We start from the raw sequence: 20,349 nt of genomic DNA, 5'->3' as shown, positions 1-20,349 counted from the left end.
AACTCCATGAAAGATCGGAAAAAGCTGCTCGCCGGCAGCCCCAGCCCGCGTAGGCAGTGCGAGCAAAAGATGACCCGCTCGCCCTCGTGCGGGGCGGGGGAAATCTCCCCCTCCAGCGCAAGACGCACCTGCACGCGATCCTCGCCGGGAAGCCGACAGGTCCGGCGGAGGAACTCGATGTGGTCTTCATGGACTTCGGAACCGTCCCAGGTGCCGGAGCGCACTGGGGGAGGCGCGGCAGCGGAGGAAGAACTCGTCGCGAGCTGTCACCGCGGCGTTCGCAGGAGCTTGGGCGTGCGGCGGAGCAAGGAGGAGAGCGAGGAGCAGCAAGGAGGAGGAGAGCGAAGAGCAGCAAGGAGGAAGAAAGCGAGGGGTAGTGGGAAGGAGGGGCGCGCGTGCCCCCCACTTCCCCCTACTTATAGCCCCGTGGGCTGGGAAGCCGAGAGGGTGGACGTGGGGATTTACTACGCCCACAACCCCACACCCCCCACGGTCCCTGTAAAGTTACTGCACGCAGTAACTCCACAGGAATCCCAACCATCCACCGAGGCCACAGCGGATCCGCTCGGGCACCGAGGCGCGGTAGTGGCGGGCCCCGCCTATGGGCCTATCCCGTCGCGCGCGTAGGCTGGCAGGATGGCCTGGCCACGTGCCCTCGCGTGACAGGCCAAGAACGGGCGGCGGCCTGGAGGCTTAGCTAGCACGCCACTTGAAATCCCGCCGCGACGTTCGAAATACCGAGCAAGTTGAAATTGAGTGAAGTCCGAGTTGAGCAAGTCCGACTCCTTCTAGACGGCCCGGAAGAAGTCAATCAAGACCGTGTGTCGAGCACCCGGAGAGAGAAACTGCTGAGGCTTCTCGGCCAATCGTCTGCGGCACCTCACCAGCTTCGAGGACTACTGTCGGAGTAATGGGCCACGGGTAGGCCAACCCGAGTCCCATAACCTTTCAAGACATCGGGGCAGGCTGCGCCCCTCAAGACTCCAGGACGAAGAGCCGCCTCCTGAGGAGTCGACGGCAGGGCGGCCGACTACCCGCTCACGGCCGAGTCCGAGGGATGACTTCCAGAGAAGCCGGCTTTGGGGAGTCGACCGGCGACTCCAACAAACCATGACCTCATCGAAGGGGACGGGGCAGAGGCGTGGCTACAGTGAAGCTCACTCTCGCCCCTTACCAAGGGCAGGCATGGCCATAGCACGCCGTACCCGGAAAGATCACCGTGCGGTGTGGCACTATTGCCCGGCCGGCCCTGACATCAGCACCAAAGTACTAAGTCCTGCGCCCACGACGGCTTGTCTGTACGGCCCGGAGGCGGCGGGGCCCACCAGTCAGCGAGACCTCGGGAGACGGCGGGAGAACCGCTAGTCGGACCCGTCGGGAGTCGGCCCGGGGGAGTCGGCAGAGCCCTCCCCCGGGGCCCACGCGCCATTAATCAAGATGAGATGAGAAGTGGCCACATTGATTGCCCGCCAAGCGGCGGGGCTGTTGCCACGACCCCATGACCAAGCCTGCGTCATCAGAAGCACGACTACAGTAATCAGCGGCCGGCAAGACCCGCCTGCGGCGGACGCGGCCTATTGGCCCCGTACCAGACCAGTCGGCGGGGCCCACCAGTCGGCGGGCCCCAGTAGTCGGCGGAGAAGTCGGAGGTCAGAGGCACTGACGGCGGGGCCCGTGCCCAAATGAATTACCATTGTACACCTGGGGGTAGGCCTATCTAAACCCCCCAGGGCACCCATGCAAAGGGTTGGATTCTAGTAGTTCTACACCACACCAGATAGAAGGAGAGAGCTAGCCTTGCCCTCTTCTACCACCAGACACAGCTCAAGGAGCAACCGTGTAAACACTTGACCATAGTGATCATGCGGAGACCCAGCAGAGCAGCAGTAGGGGTATTATCTCCCCGGAGAGCCCCGAAGCTGGGTAAGATTCGCCGGCGTGCATGTCTTCGCCTCATCCCGTTTCCAGGCACCAGCAATGTTCTACTCGCCCCCACCATGATAAGCCATCCATTGGCATATGTCGCTCCAAACCCTCGACACCCTTAGGAATAACAAGTGATTCTTCATGATCACTTTCATCAGTATCATCAGATTCAATATTTTCAATCTCTCTAGCCCTAGCAATTTGTTCATCAAGAAAATCACTAAGTGGCATAGTAGTATCAGGCATAGAGGTAGTTTCATCATAAGTATCATGCATAGCAGAAGTGGCATCATCAATAACATGCGACATATCAGAACGAATAGCAGAAGCAGGTGTACGTGTCGCAAACTTACTCATAAACGAAGGTGAATCATGTGCAGAGCTAGATGGCAGTTCCTTACCTCCCCTCGTAGTTGAGGGATAGATCTTGGTTTTTGGATCTCTCAAGTTCTTCATAATGATAAGCAGATATATATCCCAAGTGACTCAAAGAATAGAGCTATGCTCCCCGGCAACGGCGCCAGAAATTAGTCTTGATAACCCACAAGTATAGGGGATCGCCACTATTTTCGAGGGTAAAGTATTCAACCCAAATTTATTGATTCGACACAAGGGGAGCCAAAGAATACTCTCAAGTATTAGTAGCTGAGTTGTCAATTTAACCACACCTGGAAACTTAGTATCTGCAGCAAAGTATTTAGTAGCAAAGCTATATGATAGTGGTTATAACGGTAGCAAAAGGTAAGAGTAGTAAAAGTAATGTTTTTGGTATTTTGTAGTGATGATAGCAATAGCAATGGGAAAGTAAATAAGCGAAGAACAATATATGAAAAGCTCCAGTTCGTCAATGTAATGTATGCATGTATTTCGAATATTGTAGTACGTGCTCACGGAAAAGAACTTGCATGACATCTTTTGTCCTACCCTCCCGTGGCAGCGGGGTCCTTACGGAAACTAAGAGATATTAAGGCCTCCTTTTAATAGAGAACCGGAACAAAGCATTAACACATAGTGAATACATGAACTCCTCAAACTACGGTCATCACCGGTAAGTATCCCGATTATTATCACTTTGGGTTTAACGGATCATAACACATAATAGGTGACTATAGACTTGCAAGATAAGATCAAGAACACTCATGTATTGATGAAAACATAATAGGTTCAGATCTGAAATCATGGCACTCGGGCCCTAGTGACAAGCATTAAGCATAGCAAAGCCATAGCAACATCAATCTCAGAACATAGTCGACACTAGGGATCAAAACCTAACAAAACTAACTCGATTACATGATAGATCCCATCCAGCCCATCACCGTCCAGCAAGCCTACGATGGAATTACCCACGCACGGCGGTGAGCATCATGAAATTGGTGATGGAGGATGGTTGATGATGACGATGGCGACGGATCCCCCTCTCCGAAGCCCCGAGCGGACTCCAAATCAGCCCTCCCGAGAGGTTTTAGGGCTTGGCGGCGGCTCCGTATCGTAAAATGCGATGATTTCTTCTCTCTGATTTTTCTCTCCCCGAAACTCAATATGTGGAGGTGGAGTTGGAGTCGGAGAGGCAACAAGGGGCGCACGAGGTAGGGGGCGCGCTCCCCACCCTCGTGGAGAGACGGTGGGCCCCCTGGCTTCATCTTTGGTAGGTATTTTTCTTATTTTCTGAAAGGTGGCTCCATGAAGTTCAGGTCATTCCAAGAACGTTTGCTCCTGCACATAAATAACACCATGGTAATTTGGCTGAAAATAGCGTCAGTCCGGGTTAGTTCCATTCAAATCATGCAAGTTAGAGTCCAAAACAAGGGCAAAAGTGTATGGAAAAGTAGATACGTTCGAGACGTATCAACGATCTCTCACTAAATTTCAAGGTAAAAGTGTTCTCCCTGAGTATGCACCGTTGCCAAAGTTCATCGTGCCGATACACCACATGATGATCGGGTGTGATAAGCTCAATGTTGATCTACAACGGGTGTAAGATAGTTTTGCACACGCAGAATACTCGGGTTAAACTTGAGGAGCCTAGCATATGCAGATATGGCCTCAGAACACTGAGACCGAAAGGTCGAGCGTGAATCATATAGAAGATATGATCAACATAGTGATGTTCACCATTGAAAACTACTCCATTTCACGTGATAACCGGTCATGGTTTAGTTGATTTGGATCACGTGATCACTTAGATGATTAGAGGGATGTCTATCTAAGTGGGAGTTCTTAAGTAATATGATTAATTGTACTTAAATTTATCATGAACTTAGTCCTGATAGTATTTGCATATCTATGTTGTAGATCAATAGCTCACACATAGCTTCCCTGTTTATTTTTGATATGTCCCTAGAGAAAAATAAATTGAAAGATGTTAGTAGCAATGATGCGGATTGGATCCAGGATCTGAGGATTATCCTCATTGCTGCATAGAAAAATTATGTCCTTGATGCACCGCTAGGTGACGGACCTATTGCATGAGCATATGCAGGCGTTATGAACGTTTGGCAAAGCTCGGTATGATGACTACTTGATAGTTTAGTGCACCATGCTTTACGACTTAGAACCGGGACTTCAAAAATGTTTTGAACTCCACGAAGCATATAAGATGTTCCAAGAGTTGAAATTAGTATTTCATACTCATGCCCGTGTGAAAGGATCGAGAAGAGGTGTCTAGAGGGGGGGGGGTTAATAGACTTTGAGTAAGAAAAGTTGCAGTTTTTAACTTCTTTGGGTTCAAGTAGAGTTTTAGCACAAGTTTAAACATTCACAATACATATCAAGTAAGCATGACAAGAGTATATGAGCAGCGGAAAGTAAAGCATGCAAGTTACAAGAATGTAAACGGATGGGATTGGAGTGTGCAAACGCAATTGGAGACACGGAGATTTTTGGCGTGGTTCCGATAGGTGGTTCTATCGTACATCCACATTGATGGAGACTTCAACCCACGAAGGGTAACGGTTGCCCGAGTCCAGGGAGGGCTCCACCCACGAAGGGTCCACGAAGAAGCAAACTTGTCTATCCCACCATGGCCGTCGCCCACGAAGGACTTGCCTCACTCGGGTAGATCTTCACGAAGTAGGCGATCTCCTTGCCCTTACAAACTTCTTGGTTCAACTCCACAATCTTGATGGAGGCTCCCAAGTGACACATAACCAATCTAGGAGACACCACTCTCCAAGAGGTAACGAATGGTGTGTTGATGATGATCTCCTTGCTCTTGTGCTTCAAATGATAGTCTCCCCAATACTCATCTCTCTCTCTCTCTCACAAGATTTGGATTTGGTGGGAAGATGATTTGAGTGGAAAGCAACTTGGGGAAGGCTAGAGATCAAGATTTATGTGGTTGGTGTGGAATATCTTGACCTCAACACAAGTGTAGGTGGTTCTCTCTCAGAAAATATATGTTGGAAGTGTAGGCATGTTCTGATGGCTCTCTCCTTGAATGAAGAGTGGGTGGAGGGGTATAAATAGCCTCCACACAAAATCTAACCATTACACACAAATCACCAAACTCGGTGGGACCGAATCATACAACTCGGCCAGACCGATTTAGTTCAAAATGTGACCGTTAGGGTTTTCGGTGGGACCGATATAATCGATTCGATGGGACCGATGTGCTAGGGTTAGGGTAAAGCCTCAACCCGGTTTGACCGATTACACAAACTCGGTGGGATCGATTTGGGTAATAAGAAAAAAAGAGAATTGGCCAAGCAAACTCGGTGGGACCGATTGCATGTCTCGGTGGGACTGACATTATTGCAATAAGCAAAAGAGAGTTTGCAAGCCCATCTCGGTGAGACCAAGATCCCACTGGTGAGACTGAATTGATTAGGGTTTTTGGCAGTGGCTATTAAAGGAAATATGCCCTAGACGCAATAATAAAGTTATTATTTATTTCCTTATTTCATGATAAATGTTTATTATTCATGCTAGAATTGTATTAACCGGAAACATAATACATGTGTGAATACATAGACAAACAGAGTGTCACTAGTATGCCTCTACTTGACTAGCTCGTTGATCAAAGATGGTTAAGTTTCCTAACCATAGGCATGAGTTGTCATTTGATTAACGGGATCACATCATTAGGAGAATGATGTGATTGACTTGACCCATTCCGTTAGCTTAGCACTTGATCGTTTAGTTTGTTGCTATTGCTTTCTTCATGGCTTATACATGTTCCTATGACTATGAGATTATGCAACTCCCGTTTACCGGAGGAACACTTTGTGTGTCACCAAACGTCACAAATTAACTGGGTGATTATAAAGGTGCTCTACAGGTGTCTCCAATGGTACTTTTTGGGTTGGCGTATTTTGAGATTAGGATTTGCCACTCCGATTGTCGGAGAGGTATCTCTGGGCCCACTCGGTAATGCACATCACTATAAGCCTTGCAAGCATTGCAACTAATGAGTTAGTTGCGGGATGATGTATTAAGGAACGAGTAAAGAGACTTGCAGGTAACGAGATTGAACTAGGTATTGAGATACCGATGATCGAATCTCGGGCAAGTAACATACCGATGACAAAGGGAACAATGTATGTTGTTATGTGGTCTGACCGATGAAAAAGGGAACAATGTATGTTGTTATGTGGTCTGACCGATGACAAAGGGAACAATGTATGTTGTTATGTGGTCTGACCAAGAAAGATCTTCGTAGAATATGTAGGAGCCAATATGGACATCCAGGTCCCGCTATTGGTTATTGACCAGAGAGGTGTCTCGGTCATGTCTACATAGTTCTCGAACCCGTAGGGTCCGCACGCTTAACGTTCGTTGACGATATAGTACTATATGAGTTATGTATGTTGATGACCGAATGTTGTTCGGAGTCTGAGATGAGATCACGGACATGACGAGGAACTCCGGAATGGTCCGGAGATAAAGTTTGATATATGGGATAGTAGTGTTTGATCTCCGGAAGGGTTCCGGAATTCATCGGAAGGGGTTCCGGATGTTTCCCGAAATGTTTGGGCACGAGAACACTTTATCTAGGCCAAAGGGGAAAGCTCACGAGGCTTTTGGAAAGTGCAAAAGGAAGTTTTGCGGAGACTAGAGGCTAGACGCCAGGAACCCTGGCGTCTAGGGGGTAGACACCGGGAACCCTAGCGTCTAGCCCTAGAGTCCGAGAAGGACTCTTGCCTTTCGGGTGAATCCGACTTTGAGGAGGCTTTTACTCCAACTTTCGACCCCAGGGCTCAACATATAAATAGAGGAGTAGGGCTAGCACCAAAGACACATCAAGAAACACCAAGCTGTGTGCCGGTAACCCCGTCCCCTCTAGTTTATCCTCCTTCATAGTTTTCGTAGTGCTTAGGCGAAGCCCTCCGGAGATTGTTCTTCACAAACACCGCCACTACACCGTCATGCTGCCGGAAATCATCTACTACTTCGCCCCTCTTGCTGGATCGAGAAGGCGAGGACGTCACCGAGCCGAATGTGTGCAAAACTTGTAGGTGTCGTGCTTTCGGTACTTGGATCGGTCGGACGTGAAGACGTACGACTACATCAACCGCGTTGATATAACGCTTCCGGGAATGGTCTACGAGGGTACATAGACAACGCTCTCCCCTCTCGTTGCTATGCATCACCATGATCTTGCGTGTGCGTATGAAATTTTTTGAAATTACTACGTTCCCCAACAGTGGCATCCGGGCCTAGGTTTTATGCGTTGATGTTGTGCACGAGTAGAACACAAGTGAGTTGTGGGCGATATAAGTCATACTGCTTACCAGCATGTCATACTTTGGTTCGGCGGTATTGTTGGATCAAGCGGCCCGGACCGACATTACGCGTACGCTTACGCGAGACTGGTTCTACTGACGTGCTTTGCACACAGGTGGCTGGCGGGTGTCAGTTTCTCTAACTTTAGTTGAACCAAGTGTGGCTATGCCCAGTCCTTGCGAAGGTTAAAACAACACCAACTTGACAAACTATCGTTGTGGTTTTGATGCGTATGTAAGAACGGTTCTTGCTTAAGCCCGTAGCAGCCACGTAAAACTTGCAACAACAAAGTAGAGGACGTCTAACTTGTTTTTGCAGGGCATGTTGTGATGTGATATGGTCAAGACATGATGCTAAATTTTATTGTATGAGATGATCATGTTTTGTAACCGAGTTATCGGCAACTGGCAGGAGCCGTATGCAATGCAGTTGCGCTATAATGCGTTACTTTATCACTAAGCGGTAGTGATAGTCATGGAAGCATAAGATTGGCGAGACAACAACGATGCTACGATGGAGATCAATGTGTCGTGCCGGTGACGATGGTGATCATGATGGTGCTTCGGAGATGGAGATCACAAGCACAAGATGATGATGGCCATATCATATCACTTATATTGATTGCATGTGATGTTTATCTTTTATGCATCTTATCTTGCTTTGATTGATGGTAGCATTATAAGATGTTCTCTCACTAAATTTCAAGATAAAAGTGTTCTCCCTGAGTATGCACTGTTGCCAAAGTTCGTCGTGCCCAGACACCACGTGATGATCGGGTGTGATAAGCTCTACGTCCATCTACAATGGGTGCAAGCCAGTCTTTGCACACGCAGAATACTGAGGTTAAACTTGACGAGCCTAGCATATGCAGATATGGCCTCAGAACACTGAGACCGAAAGGTCGAGCGTGAATCACATAGTAGATATGATCAACATATTGATGTTCACCATTGAAAGCTACTCCATTTCACGTGATGATCGGTTATGGTTTAGTTGATTTGGATTACGTGATCACTTAGAAGATTAGAGGGATGTCTTTCTAAGTGGGAGTTCTTAAGTAATATGATTAATTGAACTTTAATTTATCATGAACTTAGTCCCGGTAGTATTAGCATATCTATGTTGTAGATCAATAGCTCGCGTTTAGCTCCCCTGTTTTATTTTTGATATGTTCCTAGAGAAAACTAAGTTGAAAGATGTTAGTAGCAATGATGCGGATTGGATCCGTGATATGAGGTTTATCCTCATTGCTGCACAGAATAATTATGTCTTTGATGCACCGCTAGGTGACAAACCTACTGCAGGAATAGATGCAGATGTTCTAAACATTTGGCTAGCTCAATATGATGACTACTTGACAGTTTAGTGCACCATGCTTAAACGGCTTAGAATCAGGACTTCAAAGACGTTTTGAACGTCATGGACCATATGAGATGTTCCAGGAGTTGAAGTTAATATTTCAAGCAAATACCCGAGTTGAGAGATATGAAGTCTCCAACAAGTTCTATAGCTAAAAGATGGAGGAGAATAGCTCAAGCAGTGAGCATGTGCTTAGATTGTCTGGGTACTACAGTCGCTTGAATCAAGTGGGAGTTAATCTTCTAGATAAAATAGTGATTGACAGAATTCTCTAGTCACCATCACCAAGTTAGTAGAACTTCGTGATGAACTATGATATGCAAGGGATAACGGAAACGATTCCCAAGCTCTTCGTAATGCTGAAATCGATGAAGGTAGAAATCAAGAAAAATATCAAGTGTTGATGGTAGACAAGACCACTAGTTTCAAGAAAAGGGCAAAGGGAAGAAGGGGAACTTCAAGAAGAACAGCAAGCAAGTTGCTGCTCAAGTGAAGAAACCCAAGTCTGGTCCTAAGCCTGAGACTAAGTGCTTCTACTGCTAAGGGACTGGTCACTAGAAGCGGAACTGCCCCAAGTATTTGGCGGATAAGAAGGATGGCAAAGTGAACAAAGGTATATTTGATATACAGATTATTGATGTGTATTTTACTAGTGTTTGTAGCAACCCCTTGGTATTTTGATACTGTTTCAGTTGCTAAGAGTAGTAACTCGAAACGCGAGTTGCAGAATGAACATAGACTAGTTAAGGGTGAAGTGACGATGTGTGTTGGAAGTGGTTCCAAGATTGATATGATCATCATCGCACACTCCCTATACTTTTGGGATTAGTGTTGAACCTAAATAAGTGTTATTTGGTGTTTGCGTTGAGCATGAATATGATATGATCATGTTTATTGCAATACGGTTATTCATTAAGTAAGAGAATAAATTGTTGTTCTGTTTACTTGAATAAATCCTTATATGGTTACACACCCAATGAAAATGGTTCGTTGGATCTCGATCATAGTGATACACATATTCATAATATTGAAACCTAAAGATGCAAAGTTAATAATGATAGTACAACTTATTTGTGGCACTGCCGTTTAGGTCATATTGGTGTAAAGCGCATGAAGAAAATCCATGCTGATGGGCTTTTGGAATCACTTGATTATGAATCAGTTGATGCTTGTGAACCATGCCTCATGGGCAAGATGACTAAGACTCCGTTCTCCGAAACAATGGAGGGAGCAACAGATTTTTTGGAAATCATACATACTGATGTATGTGGTCCGATGAATATTGAGGCTCGTGGCAGGTATCATTATTTTCTGATCTTCACAGATGATTTGAGCATATATGAGTATATCTACTTGATGAAACACAAGTCTGAAACATTTGAAAAGTTCAAATAATTTCAGAGTGAAGTGGAGAATCATCGTAACAAAAATAAAAGTTTCTACGATATGATCGCAGAAGTAAAATATTTGAGTTAAGAGTTTGGCCTTCAGTTAAAAACAATGTGAAATAGTTTCACTACTCACACCACCTGGAACACCACAGTGTAATGGTGTGTCCGAACGTCATAACCGTACTTTATTAGATATGGTGCGATCTATGATGTCTCTTACCGGTCTACCACTATCATTTTGGGGTTATGCATTAGCGACAACTACATTCACGTTAAATAGGGCACCATCTAAATCCGTTGAGACGACACCGTATGAACTATGGTTTGGCAAGAAACCTAAGCTGTCGTTTCTTAAAGTTTGGAGTTGCAATGCTTATGTGAAAAAGTTTCAAGCTCAAACCCAAGTCGGAGAAGTGCATCTTCATAGAATACCCAAAAGTAATTGTTGGGTACACATTCTATCACAGATCCGGAGGCAAGATATTTGTTGCTGAGAATTGATCCTTTCTAGAGAAGGAGTTTCTCTCGAAAGAAGTGAGTGGGTCAAAAGTAGAACTTGATGAGGTAACTATATCTGCTCCCTTATTGGAAAGTAGTTCATCATAGAAATATGTTTCTATGACTACTACACCAATTAGTGAGGAAGCTAATGATGATGACCATGTAACTTCAGATCAAGTTGCTACCGAACCTCGTAGGTAAGCCAGAGTGAGATCCGCACCAGAGTGGTACGGTAATCCTATTATGGAGGTCATGTTACTTGACCATGACGAGCCTACGAACTATGAGGAAGTGATGATGAGCCCAGATTCCACGAAATGGCTTGAGGCCATGAAATCTGAGATGAGATCCATGTATGAGAACAAAGTATGGACTTTGATTGACTTGCCTATTGATCGGCAAGCCATTGTGATTAAATGGATCTTCAAGAGGAAGACAGACGCTGATAGTAGTGTTACTATCTACAAAGCTAGTATGGTCGCAAAAAGGTTTTTGACAAGTTTAAGGTGTTGACTACGATGAGAATTTCTCACTCATATCTATGCTTAAATTTGTCCGAATCATGTTAGTTATTGCCGCATCTTATGAAATCTGGCAAATGGATAAACAAAACTGCATTCCTTAATGGATTTATTTAAGAAGAGTTGTATATGATGCAACCAGAAGGTTTTGTCAATCCTAAAGGTGCTAACAAAATATGCAAGCTCTAGCAATCCATCTATGGACTGGTGCAAGCATCTCGGAGTTGGAATATACGCTTTGATAAGTTGATCAAAGCATATAGTTTTATACAGACTTGCGGTGAAGCCTGTATTTACAAGAAAGTGAGTGGGAGCACTACATCATTTCTGATAAGTATATGTGAATGACATATTGTTGATCGGAGATAATGTAGAATTATTCTGCAAAGCATAAAGGAATATTTGAAAGGAGTTTTTCAAAGAAAGACCTCGGTGAAGCTGCTTACATATTGAGCATCAAGATCTATAGAGATAGATCAAGATGCTTGATAAGTTTTTTCAATGAGTACATACCTTGACAAGATTTTAAAGTAATTCAAAATGGAACAGTCAAAGAAGGAGTTCTTGCCTGTGTTACAAGGTGTGAAGTTGAGTAAGACTCAAAACCCGACCACGACAGAAGATAGAGAGAGAATGAAAGTCATTCCCTATGAGTCAGCCATAGGTTCTATAAAGTATGCCATGCTTTGTACCAGACCTATTGTATACCCTGCCCTGAGTTTGGCAAGGGAGTACAATAGTGATCTAGGAGTAGATCACTGGACATTGGTCAAAATTATCCTTACTGGAGTAAGGATATGTTTCTCGATTACGGAGGTGACAAAAGGTTCATCGTAAAGGGTTACGTTGATGCAAGTTTTGACACTGATCCAGATGATTCTAAGTCTCAATCTGGATACATATTGAAAGTGGGAGCAATTATCTAGAGTAGCTCCGTGCAGAGCATTGTTGACATAGAAATTTGCAAAATATGTACGGATCTGAATGTGGCAGACCCGTTGACTAAACTTCTCTCACAAGCAAAACATGATCACACCTTAGTACTCTTTGGGTGTTAATCACATAGCGATGTGAACTAGATTATTGGCTCTAGTAAACCCTTTGGGTGTTGGTCACATGGCGATGTGAACTATGGGTGTTAATTACATGATGATGTGAACTATCGATGTTAATCACATGGTGATGTGATCTAGATTATTGACTCTAGTGCAAGTGCGAGACTGAAGGAAATATGCCCTAGAGGCAATAATAAAGTTATTATTTATTTCCTTATTTCATGATAAATGTTTATTATTCATGCTAGAATTGTATTAGCCGGAAACATAATACATGTGTGAATACATAGACAAACAGAGTGTCACTAGTATGCCTCTACTTGACTAGTTCGTTGATCAAAGATGGTTAAGTTTCCTAACCATAGACATGAGTTGTCATTTGATAAATGGGATCACATCATTAGGAGAATGATGTGATTGACTTGACCCATTCCGTTAGCTTAGCACTTGATCGTTTAGTTTGTTGCTATTGCTTTCTTCATGGCTTATACATGTTCCTATGACTATGGATTATGCAACTCCCGTTTACCGGAGGAACACTTTGTGTGTCACCAAACATCACAACGTAACTGGGTGATTATAAAGGTGCTCTACAGGTGTCTCCAAAGGTACTTGTTGGGTTGGTGTATTTCGAGATTAGGATTTGTCACTCCGATTGTCGGAGAGGTATCTCTGGGCCCACTTGGTAATGCACATCACTATAAGCCTTGCAAGCATTGCAACTAATGAGTTAGTTGCGGGATGATGTATTACGAAACTAGTAAAGAGACTTGCCGGTAACGAGATTGAACTAGGTATTGAGATACCGACGATTGAATCTCGGGCAAGTAACATACCAATGACAAAGGGAACAACGTATGTTGTTATGTGGTCTGACCGATAAAGATCTTCGTAGAACATGTAGGAGCCAATATGGGCATCCAGGTCCTGCTATTGGTTATTGACCAGAGAGGTGTCTCGGTCATGTCTACATAGTTCTCGAACCCGTAGGGTCCGCACGCTTAATCGAAGTGCTTAGGCAAAGCCCTGCCGAGATTGTTCTTCACCAACACCGTCACCACGCCGTCGTGTTGCCGGAACTCATCTACTACTTCGCCCCTCTTGCTGGATCGAGAAGGCGAGGACGTCACCGAGCCGAACGTGTGCAGAACTGGGAGGTGTCGTGCTTTCAGTACTTGGATCGGTCGGACGTGAAGACGTACGACTACATCAACCGCGTTGATATAACGCTTCCGTGAACGGTCTACGAGGGTACGTAGACAACACTCTCCCCTCTCGTTGCTGTGCATCACCATGATCTTGCGTGTGGGTAGGAATTTTTTTGAAATTACTATGTTCCCCAACAGCTATGTCAACTGAACTCGGTGGCGCCAGATAGAAAATTTTGGTGGGGCCGAGTTTGACTTTTGGTTTGAGACATATGTGGATATGAGAAAGTGGTTGAGGGTTTTGGAGCATATCACTAAGCACTTTGAGCAAGCAAGCCATTGAGCAACACCTCATCCCCTCTTAATAGCAAGCAAGCCATTGGCGCCACCAAAAGACAAGTAAAATTGTCAACAAACCTGGCTTGCAGTAGTAATCTGGGTCAATGTTACTATGACCAACAATCCAAAATGACTAGTTTCTGTTCTGAGGGCCAGAATTTTGAAAACCCTGTGAACTTTAGAGGTACTAAAGATTACCGAAATACATCTGAACCATTAAGTGTAGGTAGCACTGAGCATACAACAAACCCTAATGACAGTCCTGCCTAATGAGTAATGAATCAATTAGAAAATGGGTGATGAGGAGTGGTTGTTGAGTGTTGAGGACGTATCTCAGGATAAATCCGGTTGGCTTGGTGGGTGTTGCACGCCTGAGCCCTAAACGGACTGGGAAGGTAGGCACGGCGGCGCGCCCGGGTAGCGGTGACGCTGTTGGGCGAGCGGCTCCTGGCCTCCTATTAGTCCGGCGTCTCCTCCTAGAGTCATGCGTCCGGGGACGGCAAGTCACTGATGAGGCAGGCGGCTGGGGGCGAGTAGAGATTGGAAGCACGCAGCAGAACAGAGGAGAATCGGGGCCTTGGACGATCCAAAATCCCAGGGTGGGCCGGCCCACCGTGGGCACCCTGTAGAGATACACACCCGAGCGGCGAACATGCATTTTCGGAACTAATTTAGGAACATTTAGCTGACCAATTAAACAACTCTGTTTTAATAATATCAGATTCATATTTGAACAACTAAGCTTGTTTATCTTGACGGGTGGAGCAGTGTTATTATGACACGAAGCACGTCTTCTGATCGTATAGTGATCATAAAAGGGGGAAACTCTAAGCATATTTTTTTAGCAAAAGAGGGTTTCCCGTCCGATTTCTATTAAAGAAACCACCACGAAACCAACATGATCAATTAAACCCTAAGCATGATCAATTAAATCGTATTATGGCTGTGCCATGGCAGATTTGAAGCTGCAAACTAGAGAAATGATATTTAGCATCCATTTTTTGCTTCGAACTAAGAACTAAATTCTACGAGCTGAAAAGAAAGTAGAGTAACCAAGTTAATAAGATCTACTTTCTGGTTGTGATCAAAAAGTTGAGGAGATATGAAGTACCACCTCTCTTGCGGTGCCGTGTAGGCATCGGGGGTGCGATGGCTGTCGGTGGCGTTGAAGCAGATCTGCAACGATAGATGGGTGCATAGGGGGATAAGTCCCTTTGCGGTGGAAGAGAAGGTCGTGTTAGCGGCCCCGGCAAAGAGGACGACGACGCCGATGAAGTGAGAGGACACGATGCAAGGCTATTGGTCCGTCGTCGTGGATGAGAAACGTCCATCTCTCGTAGTGGACGACGCGGTCTTGGTAGGCGCTCCGGCATGGTGGAGGATGGTGGCGATGGATGTGGTGGAGGACGGCGGCGATGGATGGGGTGGCGGACGGAGATTGGTGTGGGGATGGGGTGTTCTAGCACGGACGGTGTATGAATGGGAAAATGGAGCGAGAGGTGCGGGGAACCATGTTTTTGGGACGCGCCTGTCTGAAATATGGGAAAGTTACGAACTTAGCCCCCATTTAAAATTTGGACGTCTCGTCGGTTGGGGATAGGACGGTAATCTCGCATCTCGCTAACATTTTCCCAGAGCGATTTCGGGCGAGGAGAGGGTGGTTGGCGCCCATGGTTGGCGCCCATGGTGTATGAACGGGGCTGACAGGTAGGGCGGTTGTGTCACGTCTGAGTGAAGTTACAAACCTGCCCCTACTGAAAATATTTGCCTACATCGATTTCGGCCGAGTCGAGCTTGTTTTGCTGCCCATGTTTGACGCCCACCATGTCGGAATGGTCTCAGAGGTGGTCGTGTCACGGCTAACTGAAGTTACTAACCTACCCCTATTTAGAGCAGTGGAAATCGGGCCGATGGATTGTCTGTGTAATGGGTAGACAGTAATTTCCATCTCCCAAACACTTGGCTTCGGACAGCCGACGTGGGAGTGGACATTTTGCTGCTTCTTTCGAATTTTGCGACAATAAGCATCCATGTTTACCCTGGCAACTAAATTTGAATCCATTTTGTATTCCTATATGAATCTTTATAAATCATTCTATGTGTTTTTATATATCTTCAAAAGGATGACAAAGATGTATTCCACTGTCATATATGAATATGGTTTACAAATGCCGATACTCAAATTCAGAAACTAGAATCCAGTTTAAGGTGAATTCGAATATTTGGAACACTTCATGTCCAACTCAAATGTCACACACAGCATAATGTGTACTCCAGTTTAGATATGTACACAAGCGATGTATCAAGATTCAAATACCGAGTCAATCAACCAAGAATGTATAGAACTAATAGACAAACAAACACTTATAGATTATATGGATCAATAATATCAACTAACATACATAAGCCATGCCGTTGTACTTTTTTTGGCTACAAAAGCATCCTTTTTTTAGCCAGCATCTTTGCCCTTTCCGATGCGTGCCACCTATGGTCCATCTATACTACTACTATTGCTGAATGCACATTCAGCCCGATTGGCATATTCGTAGGTCTGGCACAAAAATCCAAATGAAATGTCTCCGAGTCTTATCAATTAATACAGACTTGTGCTCAAATAAAATTACAAACCAAAAAAAATTATTACATGATCTCTAAAACAAATGGTTTGATTGATTACATGAACAGACAACACAAAGGTTATTCAACAATGGAAAGAACATTTCACCTATGATTTACCAAGTAGGAATTTAATTTCCTTTTTTCCTTCAGGACCTTAACAATCTGGTCAGTCTCAGCTTGCTTCGTTTTGAAATCCACCAAATATTTAATGGTTGTCTTGAGTACTGCTTGTGATTGTGTTGTTTGCTTCCTCAACATGTCAACTTCATCTCTAATTGTAGAAGCAAAATCTCTTTCTACCCCTAGTTTAGCCTCTAGAGCATCAGCAGTTGGCAATTCATAATGCAACGTCCATGGGGACCTCGCTCTTTGATCTTGGGCTAACCTGTTTTGCCATTAAATTTCCGACTGGATTCAAAAAAGTTGAAGTTAGCAAAACATTTCAACTGGGAGTTATAACAGCAAACTAGTTAAACAAACAAGGAATTAAAGAGTTTCAATTGGATGCTGAAAAGTAGTTATTTTAAGATCATTGTAACTCGCTATTGCAGCAGCAAAGCAGTTAAACAAACAAGTAGATATTTAAGTTAAGGCAAACAGGTAATTCTTAACAGTAAGTATCAAACACATAGATAGGCGCAGTCTACAATATGATTAACAGGCTGTGCCATTATGTAATCAGTAGCAAACTAAATTAAGCTAAGCAACGTAATTGAACAATTTTGCAATAAGTGGCTAACTAAAATTCCGAGATGCAGGTAACTGAACTTACGCTAGTTCTTTGTACAGACACACTACAACTTCTTTTTCTCTAACAAGGTTGTACGAAGGAGTCCATGGCATCAATTGCTTGGATACGCAGTCCCAATACTTCTTTCTTCCCACACTGCATGGGTAAGTCGAATGGTTAATCTGGTAAGATGGTGCGTCCTTGATATGTTATATGATGACGTGTAGTCAGACTAGTTGTAGCCAAACACATCACACTAGCTTTTACTGTATATTTCATGCGATTACTTTTGGCATATCAAGATCTAAGCAATCTACAATAGGATTAAAAGACTGGCATCCTTCACATTATTGGCGAACTCAGTTCATAGAAACAAGCAATTCACCCATTCTGTGGGTAAATCAAAAGCGCCACTAGAATATTTTTCACTATCCAATCATACACGCAAAAAGGGGTGACGCCACCATAGGGGCTGGTATGGGCGGCCGCCTCAAGTGGATGGAAAGTGTGCACCTAGTTTGAGTCGTCCAGGTTGGCCCACGCTAGTTTTGTTTGTCCCAACGCATGACCAGGCAATGTAAAAAATGAAGAAAAATGTTTCAATTTGGATGGGCCAGTAACATAAGTGCAAGGCAGGCCCTATAGAAGGCTCGCGACTCAAACGAGCGCCTCCCATATCGATCGACAGAAGGAAAAATCCAAATTCATTGACTCCATCCTCCAGTCTGGTTCGCTCCTAACCCAGCCGCCGCTGGACAGACCGGCACAGCACTTCCTCGCGCCCTCATTGGAGGGCGGTCACCGGGCTTCAAGCGAACGGAAGGACAAGAAGATGAAGATCCAACCCTGGGTGTAGCCTGCGTGGGAGGCAGCGGCGGCAGCATGGGAATGCATCGAGCTTGCGCAAACGGACAGTTGCAGCTTGCAAGAGTAGTATGCGCAACGAGCAGGTACATCACATCCCTGATAATATCTAATTCAACTCTTCAATTTCTGGCCAATAGTTAAACTTGATGGTGTTGTAAAACTGCTTGTATGTAGGGAATCTATGAGAAAATGAAACCAATTTCCACTTATTTTATAACTCCCCCAATCAATACTGAACTGACTGAATCTGATGTATCTAATCAAGTTTCCGGTGCAAACATACAAGCTCATGTTGTTCTTGAGCCTGAAGTGTCTAATGAACAGACTGCTACTGAAGGATTTGATGCAAACATTTTACATGCTCCTGGTGGTGAACATATAGTGTCTAATGAGGGATCTAATGCAAGCATTTTGCAAGCTCATTGAAGGATTTAGTGTCTAATAATGATCTACTATGTTGAGAGAGATAGAGATTTGCAGGCATTGATAACAAGCAAATTATAGTGCATTTTCATAGCTTGAGGAAACGTCGAGGCCATCTACCAAACAGTCCCCGTATCATGAGAACATAGCATAAATACTTTTCTAATCTGTTGTTTGAAACTATTGGCATACTTGTGCAGGATAGATATATTGATATGCAGTTTGTGCACTGGTTATACGTGCAATTACACTTTGATATTTTCAGCCAGAGACCGAATAATTCAATCAGGTATACATCATGTTTGTTGTCCTTGTACACCATGTTGCATTTTGTGTTTTTTGGTGCTTGCATCATTTAATGTTTATAAACTGAACTACTTTGGATCACTAGCTGGTTTTCAAAGTGCATGTAGCTTCACATTTCTCAAGTTATGTTGATTTTCAGAGTGCAAGTGCCTTCGTATTTTTTAAGCTAAATGTTCGCTCCTGGTAACTTGAATTCATGGATCAGCCACTTCACACAAATCATACACGAATGCCAGTACGAATTAAATGAAATGCAGGGACTTACGCTAGCTCGTTGTACAGGCTCACTGCAGCTCTGCTTGCGCTTGGGATGTTCCTTGTACAAGTCCATGTTACCACTTGCTTGGATGTGCAGGCCTTGTGCTCCTTGCATCCACCTCTGCATTTTTTACACGGCGAATGGTTGATCAAATAAGAGGAATCGACCTTGATGTTGTACCGGAGGACAGATACTTACAAGGTTATACGGGTGTGCAGGATGTGTACCAGATCCCGTAGCGTCATCATGCTTCGCTAAAAAATGGATTTGCTTGTTTCAGATGATATCTCCAGAAGAAATAAGAGTTAAAGTCAGAGTTGCATAGGGGTGTAAGCTAAGAGAGTTGCATAGGGATATCCAAACATCGTCGGAACAATGCACAAGGAAGCGATGTGTGGATACCTAGTTTAGGCCGGCATTTGGGCATCCTCGCCTAGCTAGAGTGCGTGTCACTTCAGAGCCGTTGAGGGTAATGCGCTGGCGTTGGCTGGCCGCGCACAGATGCAGATCTTGAGTGGCAGTGGAGCGCTATGATGCGGTGGACGAGACCGTTGGTGAAGCCCCAATGGCCTCGGGGGGCGGAGGTGCGACGATGTGCTCGGTGAAGTAGCCCCGGTGAGCTGGGAGACGGCGTCGGTGAAGCGCACCTGATGCGGTGAAACTCGATGTTTGTGAGGCACGTCGGTTGCAGCCGCCGATGTTGTCGGTGGACCACCCGGTGCGGTGGACGAGGGCGTAGATGAGGTAGCTCCGGTGCGGTGGTGAAGCGTGACCATCGTCTTCGTCGTCGTCGTCCGGCACAGAGGAGGGGAACGGTGGGGAAAGAGACGAGACGAGGGGCGATTCGAGGGTAGGCGGCGAATTAGGGATTTGAGCAATCTGGGCGTGGAAGGGGACGATGGAGAAGAGAGATTTTGCAGGGCTGAAATTGGGGCCGCCAGATATTTCAATCCGAAACGTGGAAGCGCGAACTTATATTGATGTCGTCCTTTTTTGGGGGGGAGGGGGCGTGGGTGGATGGGTGCTACGCGTCCGTCCGACACACGCAACCACCCCGACAAGACTATGCTTCGGTGCCTTAAGGCACCGAAGCAGCGTCCACCCCAACATGACCCTGGTGTGCCTGGTGCGCCTACATTTGAGAATGCAAACGAATATTCTTTCATTTGCAAACAAATCTGTAT

The sequence above is a fragment of the Triticum urartu genome, chromosome 3 (assembly GCF_003073215.2).
Source record: "Triticum urartu cultivar G1812 chromosome 3, Tu2.1, whole genome shotgun sequence".
Classification (NCBI taxonomy): domain Eukaryota; kingdom Viridiplantae; phylum Streptophyta; class Magnoliopsida; order Poales; family Poaceae; genus Triticum; species Triticum urartu.
Note: the sequence above shows the minus strand (reverse complement) of the source record.